Raw genomic sequence first — 12,651 nt, 5'->3', positions numbered from 1 at the left:
ATTCTGATGTTATTAATTGTCTTTATTTGTGTTATGTATTAGGTTGATCCAATAAGTACAACTGAATAGCGAGTAACGGATGAAAATCAACAGTTTATTGTGAAGTTAAAGGTAGGATGTTGTAGTTGCCAAGTATGGGATGTTGAAGAAATTCCTTGTGCACATGCTTTTGTTGTTCTACGAATGCTTAATTTAGATACCTATTCTCATTTTGATTGGAGAGTTGTAGATTTTGTCATGAAAATATTACCTCCAGTTTTTAAACGACAGACTGAAAGACCAAGAAAACAAAGAATTCCATCTGTTGGGGAATTTAGTAGTTCAACCAGATGTTCCAATTGTAATTATAAAAGACATAATAGTAGGACTTGTAAGCAAGGCAATGTTTGAACAATTAATGAAAATACGTAATATCTTTCTTTCATTATTATGTATACACGTTTGATATTAAATTTGATGGAGAGTTGTTATCATTTAGACATTAGATATATAAACGATCGCTTAATATTTTTTATGTTTATTAAGAAGATCGTTTAGACTTTGCTAAACGATCGCTTAAAGATATATGCACGATCTTTTACATTAGTGTGATATATATAAACGATCGCTTAATATTTTTCACCTGTACTTTAGGAAATCGCTTAATATTCTTTTAGATATTAGTGTGGTTTATATAAACGATCGCTTAATATTTTTTTATGTTTATTAAGAAGATCGTTCAGACTTTACTAAACGATCTCTTAAAGATATATGTGCGATGAGTATTTCTGTACGCGAATGTTTTTATATTTTTATACAATTGTTTTGTGATATGTATCTAAACAAATACAAACATTAACTCTAAAGTACAAGAACGAAATATATATTTATTTACCAAAAGTATTTATTTGCCCAAAGTTTCAGTACATACTGTTGTCTGAACAGTTTCATGTTTTTGACAGTTAGATAATCATGGTCAGCAATTGTTGGAAGGCATTCAATAAATTTAGAACATAAAATGGCACAATCCAATGAACGCCCTTTCTATAATGTGGTAGTTGATCTGAGTACTAGCCAAGGGCCATATTTGAATCGTTTTGAATGGAGGTCCACTCCAATTGCAATTGCGAGTGAGGCAATGCATGCTGCAGGCATTTCAAGAGCTTGATCAACAAGTTTCTTATCAACATAATTTGACATCGAGTCGAACACGTAGATCTTGTATTTCCTCATATCAGCTGCAACAGCCAACCAATGTTCTTTTATGTTGATGCAGCCAATCACATGGTTGACATCTCCCCACCCTGGCTTTTCTTGGAAATCACCAACAGCTGTTTTAAAATAGTATTCCAAATCTTTTTCTGTCCATAGATTTAAGTGTGCTGTTGTGTCTTTCCAATAAGCTTTCTTATTGTCCGCTATCAGCAGATGAGTATAAAAAAGACGTTGCCAAACTATGCAGTGTGGCTTATTGATTCCAGTCTTGAAGAACAAGTAAAAAAATTTCGTCAGAATATAATTATGCAGTATAACTTCTATACAAAAAAATAAAATAAAATAAAGAATAACAACTTACTATAAACGCGGAATCTATTGCTCTAAAAGTATACTTGCAAAGTTTCTTGATATACAACATTTTTTTTCTGCAAGTGGGATAATAGCAAATCCATGATCTACAAAGAAAATTAAACGATTGTTTAGTGAATGAAAGAAGAGTATAAGCGATCGTTTAGAAAATACAAGTGATCGTTTACTTACTAAGCGATCGTTTAATATATATAAACGATCTTTTAGTGAATAGAAGCGATTGTTTAGAATATACGAGTGATCGTTTACAACATTTTTTTTCCTTACTAAGCGATTGTGTAATATATATAAACGATCGTTGGTTTAGATAAAGTATGTTGTACTTGATCATGTATTTTTATATATAAAATAAAATTTGAAAAGAGTACTTACGTCTCCTATTATCCATGTGTTTTCTTCAAGTTTTTTGAAAAAATCTTTCTTTCTGGTTATGGAGACTACTTTCCTTTCTTCATGAGTTGTTTTTCTTGATCTTTTCCATCCCAAGTATTCGTTCCATAATTTTTCATCCACTTGCCACATGGGATATATGTATCTATATCAATGATTTCGACATCTAGTACAGGTATTGTCGGTTTTGATATGATCTCAGTAGATGTTGTGGGTGGATTAACTTGTTGATCTTGATCAGACACGTTTTTATTTGCTATTTTACATAGCTTTCTTCTCTTCATTGGTTTTTGTTGATCTTCATTTGTTTTTTATAATGCACAATGTTGTTAACTAAGAAAAAAATAAAAATCAATAATAATTGATGCAAAGTACTTCAGAGTTCTTTTATATACATACCAATATAAGTTTTAAATCAATTATAGAACTTTCTTTCTACATTATTGGTTCATTTTTAACCAAAGTAACCGCTTCATTATTTTTTTGAATCTCAACCTGTTGTTTTGTTGTTTCCTGCAATGTATGATATTAGACAAGTAACAAATTATTAATTTAAAGGACTACACATTTTGTTGTGTATACATACCAATTGAGATTCTATTTTTTCAGTTGAGGTAGATTGCTGCACATTTTCAATTGTTTGATCCTCAGTTACTTGTTCATTTCCATTTTTTTTTCTTTTTCTATCTCAGCCAAAGTAACTGCTTGATCATTTTTTTGTATTTCCTACAGTGCATAATATTAGATAAGAAACAAACTTTTAATTCAAAGAACTACATAGTTGTTGTGTATACATACCAGTTGAGATTCTTCATTTACAATCGAAATTGATGGTGGCACCTCATGAATTTGTACATTTTGATCCATGGAACCATTGCAGGTTGGTTGAGAGTACTACTTGATGATAGTAGTATCTCACAAAGCGGAAGAGGTTGGCTCCCAAGTGGAAGGGTAGTAATCATTTCTGGCAGGTATTTTTCTTTCTGACTTTGAGCATTTAGATTATCCGATATATCTCTTATAGTTAGTAGCAAGTCTACATCCCAGCCGTCTATGCTTATATCACTACCAGATTCCTCTTGATGTTCCCTAAACAAAATGAGAAAAAAAATGAGAATAAGAAAAAAATACAATTGTTACTTATTCAGAATGTAAGCAAATTTGGACATTATAAAGCAGTAAACAATGAATGAAATGTTAACCTTTGAGTTTCCATGTTATGATCTTGAGTATGTTGTTCTTCAACATATGGTTGGTCATTGCTCATCATATTTTCTCTATTCTGATGATCATCATTTTTGTCCATATTGTCTTGATTAATTCCATCATGAAGATCATCTTGGAAGTGATGAGTATCATCATTGCCTTGATTTTGATTTTGATTTTGATTCTAATAAATAAATAAAAATAAAAATAAAATTAAAAAAATGATTGCTAAACGATCGTGTAACTATGATAAACGATCGTTGAAATTTGATAAGCGGTCGGATATTTTAGTTACACGATCGTTTATTTAAACAACTGATAAACGAAATACTTTCTGAAAACGAAGTTTACCTGGAGCAATCTCTCCAGTATTTGCTTCATTTCAGACAGCTTCAATGACTGCTTTCTTATTGTGTCATCCATCCTACAAACTATAGAAGTTAATGCGGATACATCCTTATGAACTTCTTTGATCTTCTTTTTCAGTCTTTTGTAGGATTTTGAATGACTTTGTTGTTCTTGGTCATTGGATCTACGACTTTTCTTCTTGGTCATTGGAAGATTTCGGACTCATCAGCCATTGTTTGTCTATTTTTCTTTCGTGGTGACAGTTGTGGAGATGAGGTTGACTGCAAGTTATTGTTGTCCAATGATTAATTATTTATTGTATAATCAGGAGTAGTGTTATCACTGTTGTTAATATCTGGCATGGATTCATCGTCCTTCATTTCCATGTTATCATCCCCTTGAATTCAACTTTCCATGAAAGCTTTCTCTTGGGTTGATAGCTTGAGCTTAGCTTAACAGTCTGCAATGTGAAAATAAAAGAATTGTTAATACGTTGTATATCAAACAAGCTAGTAAACAATCGTTTATAAAATAATATGATACTCAATATGGTATTTGACATAAACGATATTGCATTAAGCTAAACGATCGTTTAACAAATGTAAACGATTCTGTAATTGGTTTACACGATTGTGTAATTTTTTGTTAAAGGATCGTGCAATTGTTTTAAACGATCGTTGAAAAGTTTTACTTACATTCTTATTGTCGAATATATTCTTCTGCAACATTTTGTAAGATGAAGCTTGTGTGCAATTCCATCTTAATATTCTAGGGATTGATCTCTTGCTGTTTTTTGTGGCTAGGTGCTCACTTGCAGTTGAGAGTATTTCATAAGCCCACACCTAAAACATTTAAACAAATATGTTAAACTTTAACGTTTAATTTGAATTTAATTAAAGTGTATAAACAAATAAAAATTACCTGAAAAGCAAGTATGTAGCCTTTTATGTTGTAGTATGCCACGACTTTGGAACTTTTTGCCCTCCTTAACTCGTATGCTTCTTTTTTCCTTGTAGAATTGTCCTCAAATTGTTGAGCAAACGAGTGTAGAAGAAAGTTGACCAATCAAAGTTCTTGAAAACTTCTTCATATCATCATCAACTTTTCTCAGAATATCCATATCAAACTGTGTTTTTTTATCCTTCCCGACCATCACAATTTCTATAAAAAGGGCCAGGGCAACCTTCACAGCATCTTCATCATTTGTAAACTCAAAGTTTTTGAAAATTTCTTCAAGTTCCAAGCACATTATTTTTTTGTTCTCTGATCCAAATAGAAGGGTCTGTAGGCGCTTATTATCACAGTCTTTCTCCAATGTTACTCTGGTTGGCCACAACCCGATTATGATGTTGAATTCATTTTGGGTGAAACATACATTCTTTCCCAAAACAGGAAAACAGATTCCATTTACGTTGGCTTCTTCAGGTATCTGCATCAGCAAGAAGTGATGGATCAACTGGCTATCAAAGACCATGTTGACATTTAGTAGTTGACCGAAAATTGATTTGTGGAACATCTGCAGCTGTTCCTTGGTTAGTTTATCTTTAATAAGACAACCAATCTTGTGCACTTGGCATGAGACAGTGGCAGGAAAGTATTTGTTGATAGGTACTTTCGTTATGTACTTTCGTTAATATACTTTCGTTATATATATGATCTTTATAAAAAACTAAACCATAAACCCTAAAATTAAACTATCGTTTACTTGATGTAATAGATTGTTTAATCCAAACAGAAAGTAATAATAAATTGAAACATTTATCAATCTGGAGAATAGAAGTTTAAACGAATTTGAAAACCTGAAACGATAGTAAGAACAGAATGATAGTTTTTCAAGACAGAAGTCGAAATGTTTGAAATATAAAGAAGGAAAAGTGTAACGTTATAGTAGGAAAAGTTCGGCAAAATACCTTTTGACGTTGAAGAGAAAAATGTACTGATAGAAGAATAGAATTGGAAATCCTTGAGACGATATGCTGAGTGATTAGTGCATTTGTGTATTGCAAAGTGACGGAAAATGAAGAAGGCGGAACATATATATTGGTTGTTTTTACCAAAGGGGTAATATTGTAAATTTGCGTACATTTTTTAAAATGTTTAATCGCATTCTTTAGTGTTAATATATATATATATATATATATATATATATATATATATATATATATATTATAAACAATCGTTTAGTTAAGTCAAAACGATCTTTTAAAAAATTTAATTGATGGCATTGTTAAACGATTGGAAAAACATATAATGTTAAACGATGATGTTGTACAACTAAACGATTGTGTAGGATATCATTTATAAGATGTACGATTTACGCGATTGTCTAGTATATTATTTAAGCGAATATGTATATATGCGGTTAAACGATGGTATTGTTGAATATGAACGATCGTGATAATAAATGTAATTGATCCCTTTGTATGTTTTAAAAAATAATGTAGGATATAAAGAGTGAAATGGAATACAGATTTCTCGAGTATAAAATAAAGAAGTTTTTGAAAGTTAAATTTAATGATTTGAAGCTTTACAAAGATTATAAATTATCTCTATAATATTGAGAAATTTGTAGGTCGAAGGATGAAGCAGTATCAATGTATTCTTGGGTTGACATTCTTCTTTCGTTTCTCTTGCTGCTTTCTCCTTGTGTTGAGACTTTTGTCTTTTTTTGCTAACTAACATTATTTTCCTTTTGCATTTCTTTAATTTCTCTCTTGTTTCAACTTGATCTTCTGGTTCTTTACTGCTATCAGTGTCAATTTCTTCTTGTGGTTCTTGACTGCTATCAGTGTCAATTTCTTCTTCAGTTTCAGTTTCATTATTATCAAATTCATCTTCATCAATCAATTTTTGTTTTCCTTTTGTTGTATCTTTTATATTTTTTCCCCTTGTTTTTCTATATTTTTTCTTCAACGATTACAATATTTCCCAATTGAATCTGGCTTCGTTTTGTTTTGTCTTCCTGGCTCCTTCTATTTTCAACTTCTTCTTCTTTTTCTCCATCTTTAAATTCAATTATCTGAATGTAAAAAAAGAATGTGCTGTCAAAATGATTGTGCAAAAAAATGTAGACAATCATTTTGACAGGCATGCAATATAAAGATCGTTTAGTTATATTAAACGATCGTTTAGTTATGTCAAACGATCGTTTAATTATGTCAAACGATCGTTTAATTATGTCAAACGATCGTTTAGTTATGTCTCGTTTAATTATGTCAAAAAATCGTCTAGTTGTGTTAAACGATCGTTTAATTATATTTAAACGATCATGAAACCAATTGTATATTAAACAAATTAAAACCTGTGTCAATACGTGTGTTTTTGGTGTTCCTAAATGAATAAGCCAATTGTTGTTTTTGTCTTCTTCATCTATCTGCAAGCACATAAAGTAAGAATGTTCAGATACATCATGAAGCAACACACATCCAGACAGATAAATTGTATTTGTCTATACGAGTTATTTTTATTGTTTGGAAAAGAGTTAAACCTACGACAATATTTGTTTTGGGTTTTTCTAAATTTGTAGTTGCTATTGTTTCCAAGCTACTTTGTGTTTCCAAAACAACAGTTTCCTGTAAAAAAAATAAATAAACAACATAATCGTGTTTTATTTTATTTGGAAAGTGAGGAACATTAAACAAAACAAATGAGTGGAAAATGAATAAGGCATTAATCGTAGGGCAATTTGTTGTTGCATACTTCACCATTGTATTAACTTCTTCATCATCATCAAGAAGATCAAGGCTACAAGTAGGTGGTTTATTTTTCTCCATGACTTTTGTATATGCAACTTCTTTCTCTTTCTCATTCTATTGTTGTTGAAGTTTGGTTGATGGTGGTGCTACATTCAAGCTTGTCATAACCATTGTCAACATGCATTTTATTTCTTTTATTCCTTGTCTTAATAATATTTGTTATATTTCTATTTTTTCTTGATTTTTTATGATTTCACTTATTTCATTTTAAGATTTTATTTGTTTCATTGTTTTTTCCATTTCTTTCTCTTTTTTTTTTTTGTCGTTGCTCTGCTTTTTCTTTTCTTTCTTGCTTCTCAATATTTTTTAAATATCTCAAAATTGTTTGAGACTTTTCTTCTGATGAGTCTAGAGGTGTCATGGAGAACTACAAATAAAATGATATTACCTTATTAGTGAAAAAGTAGTAGCAGCAAAGGTATTGGTAAACAGTGATATATTTATATCATCATCTATTCAAGATAGAGATGGATAGAAAATCTTTCATTGTCTATCTGGATAGACATATATATAAGCATGCTCTAAGTTTACTTAAATTTTTAGATTAAAAAATGTCGATGTTTAGAGTCCTCCAGTCCTCCAGTCACTTGTTTCCAAACATTCCCATGTTACAATTGGTGGCCCTTCCTTTGCAAGCTTTCTTCCAAACCCGACATCTAAATTGAAAGTCTTAGTATTTTCTCAAAAGCCCAATAGACTAAAGCTAGGGGATCCTTGAAGGTATACAACATCCTTTTGTAGGATGCTTTTTTCAAGAAATGATATGTTAGGATGTATGATAACCTCCCCCATGGATAACCTTTAAAGATTTCTTCATTATCCAATATGTCTAGATGTAGGAGATTTATGTGGTTGTGTTGCTGTTTGGGAATTAAAAATGCTTCCAAGATATAGAGATTAACTAGTTTTTCTTTCAACGAGTCTTCCTCATTGCACAACGCTTTGAAAGTTCTTTCTATATCTCTTCTTGTTATAAAGTCATCATGATGGAAAAACGCATTTTTCAGACCATTTTCTTTTCTTTCTCCTAGATTTAACTCAGGAAATTTTTGACCTTTTAGTCCAGTCACAAAACAAAAGTCTTTCAGCCCAAATTCTGCTATATGTCCATTGAAGTTGAAAGCAAGGACATTAGTTTTTTTTGTATGGCATTGTTTTCTTAATAAAAAAATTCAGGAATTGTGTTGGTATTTGGCCATTTTAATGTTAAGGAACTGGCCAAAAGGGTTGTTTGTCAAAACTCGAGACAGAATCCTTTTGTCTATTTTTGACTTGATCTAATTCAATGTTTCTAAGCTGTAGTATAAAGTAATTCTAAGGTTTTTTTTGTTTATCTTCCATAATAATGTCATTTGGATACTGTTTCACCTGTTGAATGACATAATAAATAGTATATTTCAAACAAGGGCAAGTTTAAACAAACTTACAAATGCAGAACACTATAAAGAAAAAGATACAGAAATATACAATGCTATACCGATAGATATTCACATTCTAGCTTGTTACCTTTTTTTATTTTTCTTTCTTTATTTTTCTTTCTTCTGTCTTTGCTTTACACCTTATTAATTTGCTACACGATGCTTGTTGATTCGTGCTCACCATCTATTTGTAAAAAAGAAAACTAATATAGAAACAAACATGTTTGTATGTGGCATAGATCGCGATAGATATAGATTGAACGAAATGAATATAGATTAAGGCATGTTTGTATGCGATATAAATCGTGGTACATATATGTGGATGATGGAGATAGATCGAAATGAATATAGACTCAAACTTTTTTGTATGCAATATAGATGGTGCTCGATATATATGGATGATGGAGATAGATCGAAATGAATATAAATTTAAATCTTTTTGTATGTAAGGAAGATCGTCGATCGGAACAGTTCCGTTGAAGTAGTTACCAGAATGTAAACGATTGACGACGAAGACGATGAAAGAAAAAGTCTGAGCAAGTTCCTGTTGGAATTTATGTCCTAAAACTCGTACTTTGTTATTTGATTCAATAAAATTTTTTATTGAATGCTATAATCTTAAAACCAATAAATTAAGGTCCTGAGGCTATTTTACTAAGTTTGTCAAGACACTTGAACTTTATGTAGAGACATAAACATAGATTAAGTTCGAGTTAATAACCCAAATAGAGTATAGTGTATGAATAAGGTTGGGCGCCTTATTCTAGAAAAACATTATGGATGCGTCCTGCTCCATAGTTAGTACAAACGATGTAATCCTGAATCGTTCATGTAGAAACATGGGAGTGGGGGCGTCCTATGTAAATGGTTTGCATAAGACTGGAATCACAAAATAGTCACTTTTATTTATAATGCCGTAAACTATAAACTCACTATTTTACTTTTAATGACTTAGGCAACTTGATCTTAATCTTGAGCTAACTATGAAGTTTTGTTCATTCGGTAGTATCCTTAGATCTACATAGGTGAGGCAGCTCATTATCGCTAGCCCAATAAGCCTCCCATTTCAGGGATACGACCGAGTGGATAGCTAGGGACATAGGGTGCAAGACGAAATTCACTCTTACCCACTTTTGGGATAGTAGATAGGTTGTTCCCTTAAGGACTGAATCCAAGTCTTGAACAAGGGGCCCTACCTTCTCATTGGCCCGAGAAGGATTCAAGTTTATAGGTTAGACCTTAAACCAATTGTTCAATAGTGGACCAGTGGGTCTTAAGGAGCAAGATGTAATCTCGAGGGTAAAATGATATTTTGACCCAACCAAGATTACAAACAACTTGTGGAGGATCAACTTACTCATCATGGTTATATCAGGTGGACAGAAATATATCTATAGTGAAAGGAGTGCAACTAAGAGTCTTTAGTGGAATATGACTTTTTAGTAAACGAATGTTGATTAAGCTTGGTCTAAAAGAGTTAGTTAATCTTGAATCGTTGGAGCCCATGATCTATAGGTCCATTAGGTTCCCCTACTAGCTCATATGGATTCAACTAAGAACAATATGTTGGAATAACTCGAATTGTTCGAATTAGGTAAAAGAGAGAGAAACCGACAAGAGTATATGATATAAGTCGGTAAATATAAACTTCAAGTTTTATGTTTAAATATGATTTAAATAAATAATATAAATAATAAAAATATGAATATGGATTCATATTTAGAAGCTTGGAAAGTTTTGAAACGATCAAAGTTGTAAAAGTCAACATGTTGACTTTTCACTTTGAAAGACAAAAATTTGACCGGATTTATATTCAAATATGATTTGAATTTTAGAAAAATGAATGCGAATTTATACTTGAGAGGTTGAAATTAGTCAAGACGGATAAAATAGCAAAAAGTCAAAAAGTTGACTTTTGACTAAGAAAAGTCAAAGTTTGATTTTGACTTAATTGGTCAAATGACCAAATTGTCCTTTGACTAATATATTTATTACTAAATGTTAGTGGGAAATGTGGCAGCTTGTAATGAACTTATAAGCCACTAATTCCATTAATGGTTAATGGATTAATTAGGTGTAGAGATTATATAAAAGAAAATTGCATGTATTTTGCATGTAATTTTCTATATAAACTTTCATTTACAGAATGAGAATATGATGATGAAAATCTCATGAAAAACCTCTAAACGATACACCTTCCTCCTTCGATCTCTCTAAGATATCCTGCATAAAAATGAATCCCACAACTCGGTTCTTAGTCCTGAGATTAGTAGGTCAACATAATCTTTGTCCTTTGCTCGTGATCTTCAGGCAAAGAAGAAGTTTTGGAATGAAGAAGAAGTTGAGAACTACAAAAGTAAGCTCATCGTTTACCTTCTACATTCTTCGTTTAGGTCTGTCGTTTAGTTACAGACCATCATGTTGACAACCATCATGTTGGATATCCGCAAGTGGTGCCTCTATTTATTGAGTAGATATTTGTTTTATTTGTATTAAAACAAAGGGTGATCACAAGGGAATATCAAAAAGGGATTGCAAAGCTTCTAGGATATGATTTTAGTATTAAATTTAAACGTGGTTCTCAAAACTCACTCGCTAATTCTTTATCAAGATTACCTTTAGCCTTGGAATTTGGATTATTAAAAGTGGTCGAATGGTTGAATATTGTCGTCTTTGTGAATCAAGTAAATGTTGATCATGATCTAAAAGCTATTAAGTAGTCATTGTCGCTTGGGCAAGCCAGTCCTAATGAGTATTCCTTTACAAGGGCTGTTTGGTTTTTCCAAATACCTCCTCCACTATTCCACTTTTATTGGGCGAATTTCATAGAGTTCAATTGGAGGGCACCAAGATGCTTTGAAAACCTATCAATGTTTAGCTCTCAAAGTGTTTTGGAAAGCCTAAACGGTCTATTACATGAATAAGCACCTTATTCTAGGATACTATGACTGCGACCTGCTTTGTAGTTAGTACAAATGATGTAATCCTAAATCGTTAATGTAGAGAGATGAAAATGAGGCATCTTATATAAATAGATTACATAAGTCTGGAACCATGAAATAGTTTCTTTTACGTTATAACACCTTTTATTGTATAAAACTAACTATTTTGTTTATGGATGACCTATATAACTTAATCTTAATTATGAGTTAATTAGGAACTTCTATTCACACGAGATTATCTTTAAATCTACATAAGTAAAGGTAGCTCATTAGTGCTAGCCCAATAAGCCTCCTATTTCAAGAGTAAGACTGCGTGAATAGTTGGAGACATAGGATGAAAGACAAAATTCAATCCATCCTATTACAAGGTTAGTAGATAGGTTGTTTCCTTAAGAACTGAATCCATGTCTTGAACAAGGGGCCCTACCCTTTCATTGGCCCGAGAGAGATTTGGTTTATAGATTGAACCTTAAACCAATTGTTCAGTAGTGGATTAGTGGGACCTAAGGAATAAGATGTAATCTTAGGGGTAAAATGGTAATTTTGACTCAAGAAAGATTATAAACAACCTATAAAGGATTAACGTACTAACTATGGTTATATCAGATGGACACAAATATATCTATAGTGAAAGGAATGCAACTACGAGACTTTAATGGAATGACTCGTTAGTTAACAAATGTTGATTAGCTCGGTTTAAAAGAGTTTAACCAGTTAATCTCATATCATTGATGTTGGGTTGTATGTCCTAAAGCTCGTCGATAATAAATGTAATCCTTCGATCGTCATTAATAAAGTGTTATTTTTGTAATTTCAATAAAGTATTAGTATGATTATTAATTTTTTTCTTAATAACCTAAATTCAATAAACTAACATCCTAAGCTATTTGATGAGTCTTGAGCTGTACGAAGAGACATAAAGGGTCTATAGGCTAAGTTGGGTATCTTTGGGTACCTTATTCTGGTAACACTATGAATACGACTCACTTTGTATTTTTGTATTTGATACAAATACATTGATCCAAC

This window comes from Cucumis melo, chromosome 4 (assembly GCF_025177605.1).
Source record: "Cucumis melo cultivar AY chromosome 4, USDA_Cmelo_AY_1.0, whole genome shotgun sequence".
NCBI classification, from domain to species: domain Eukaryota; kingdom Viridiplantae; phylum Streptophyta; class Magnoliopsida; order Cucurbitales; family Cucurbitaceae; genus Cucumis; species Cucumis melo.
This window is presented reverse-complemented; position numbering follows the sequence as displayed.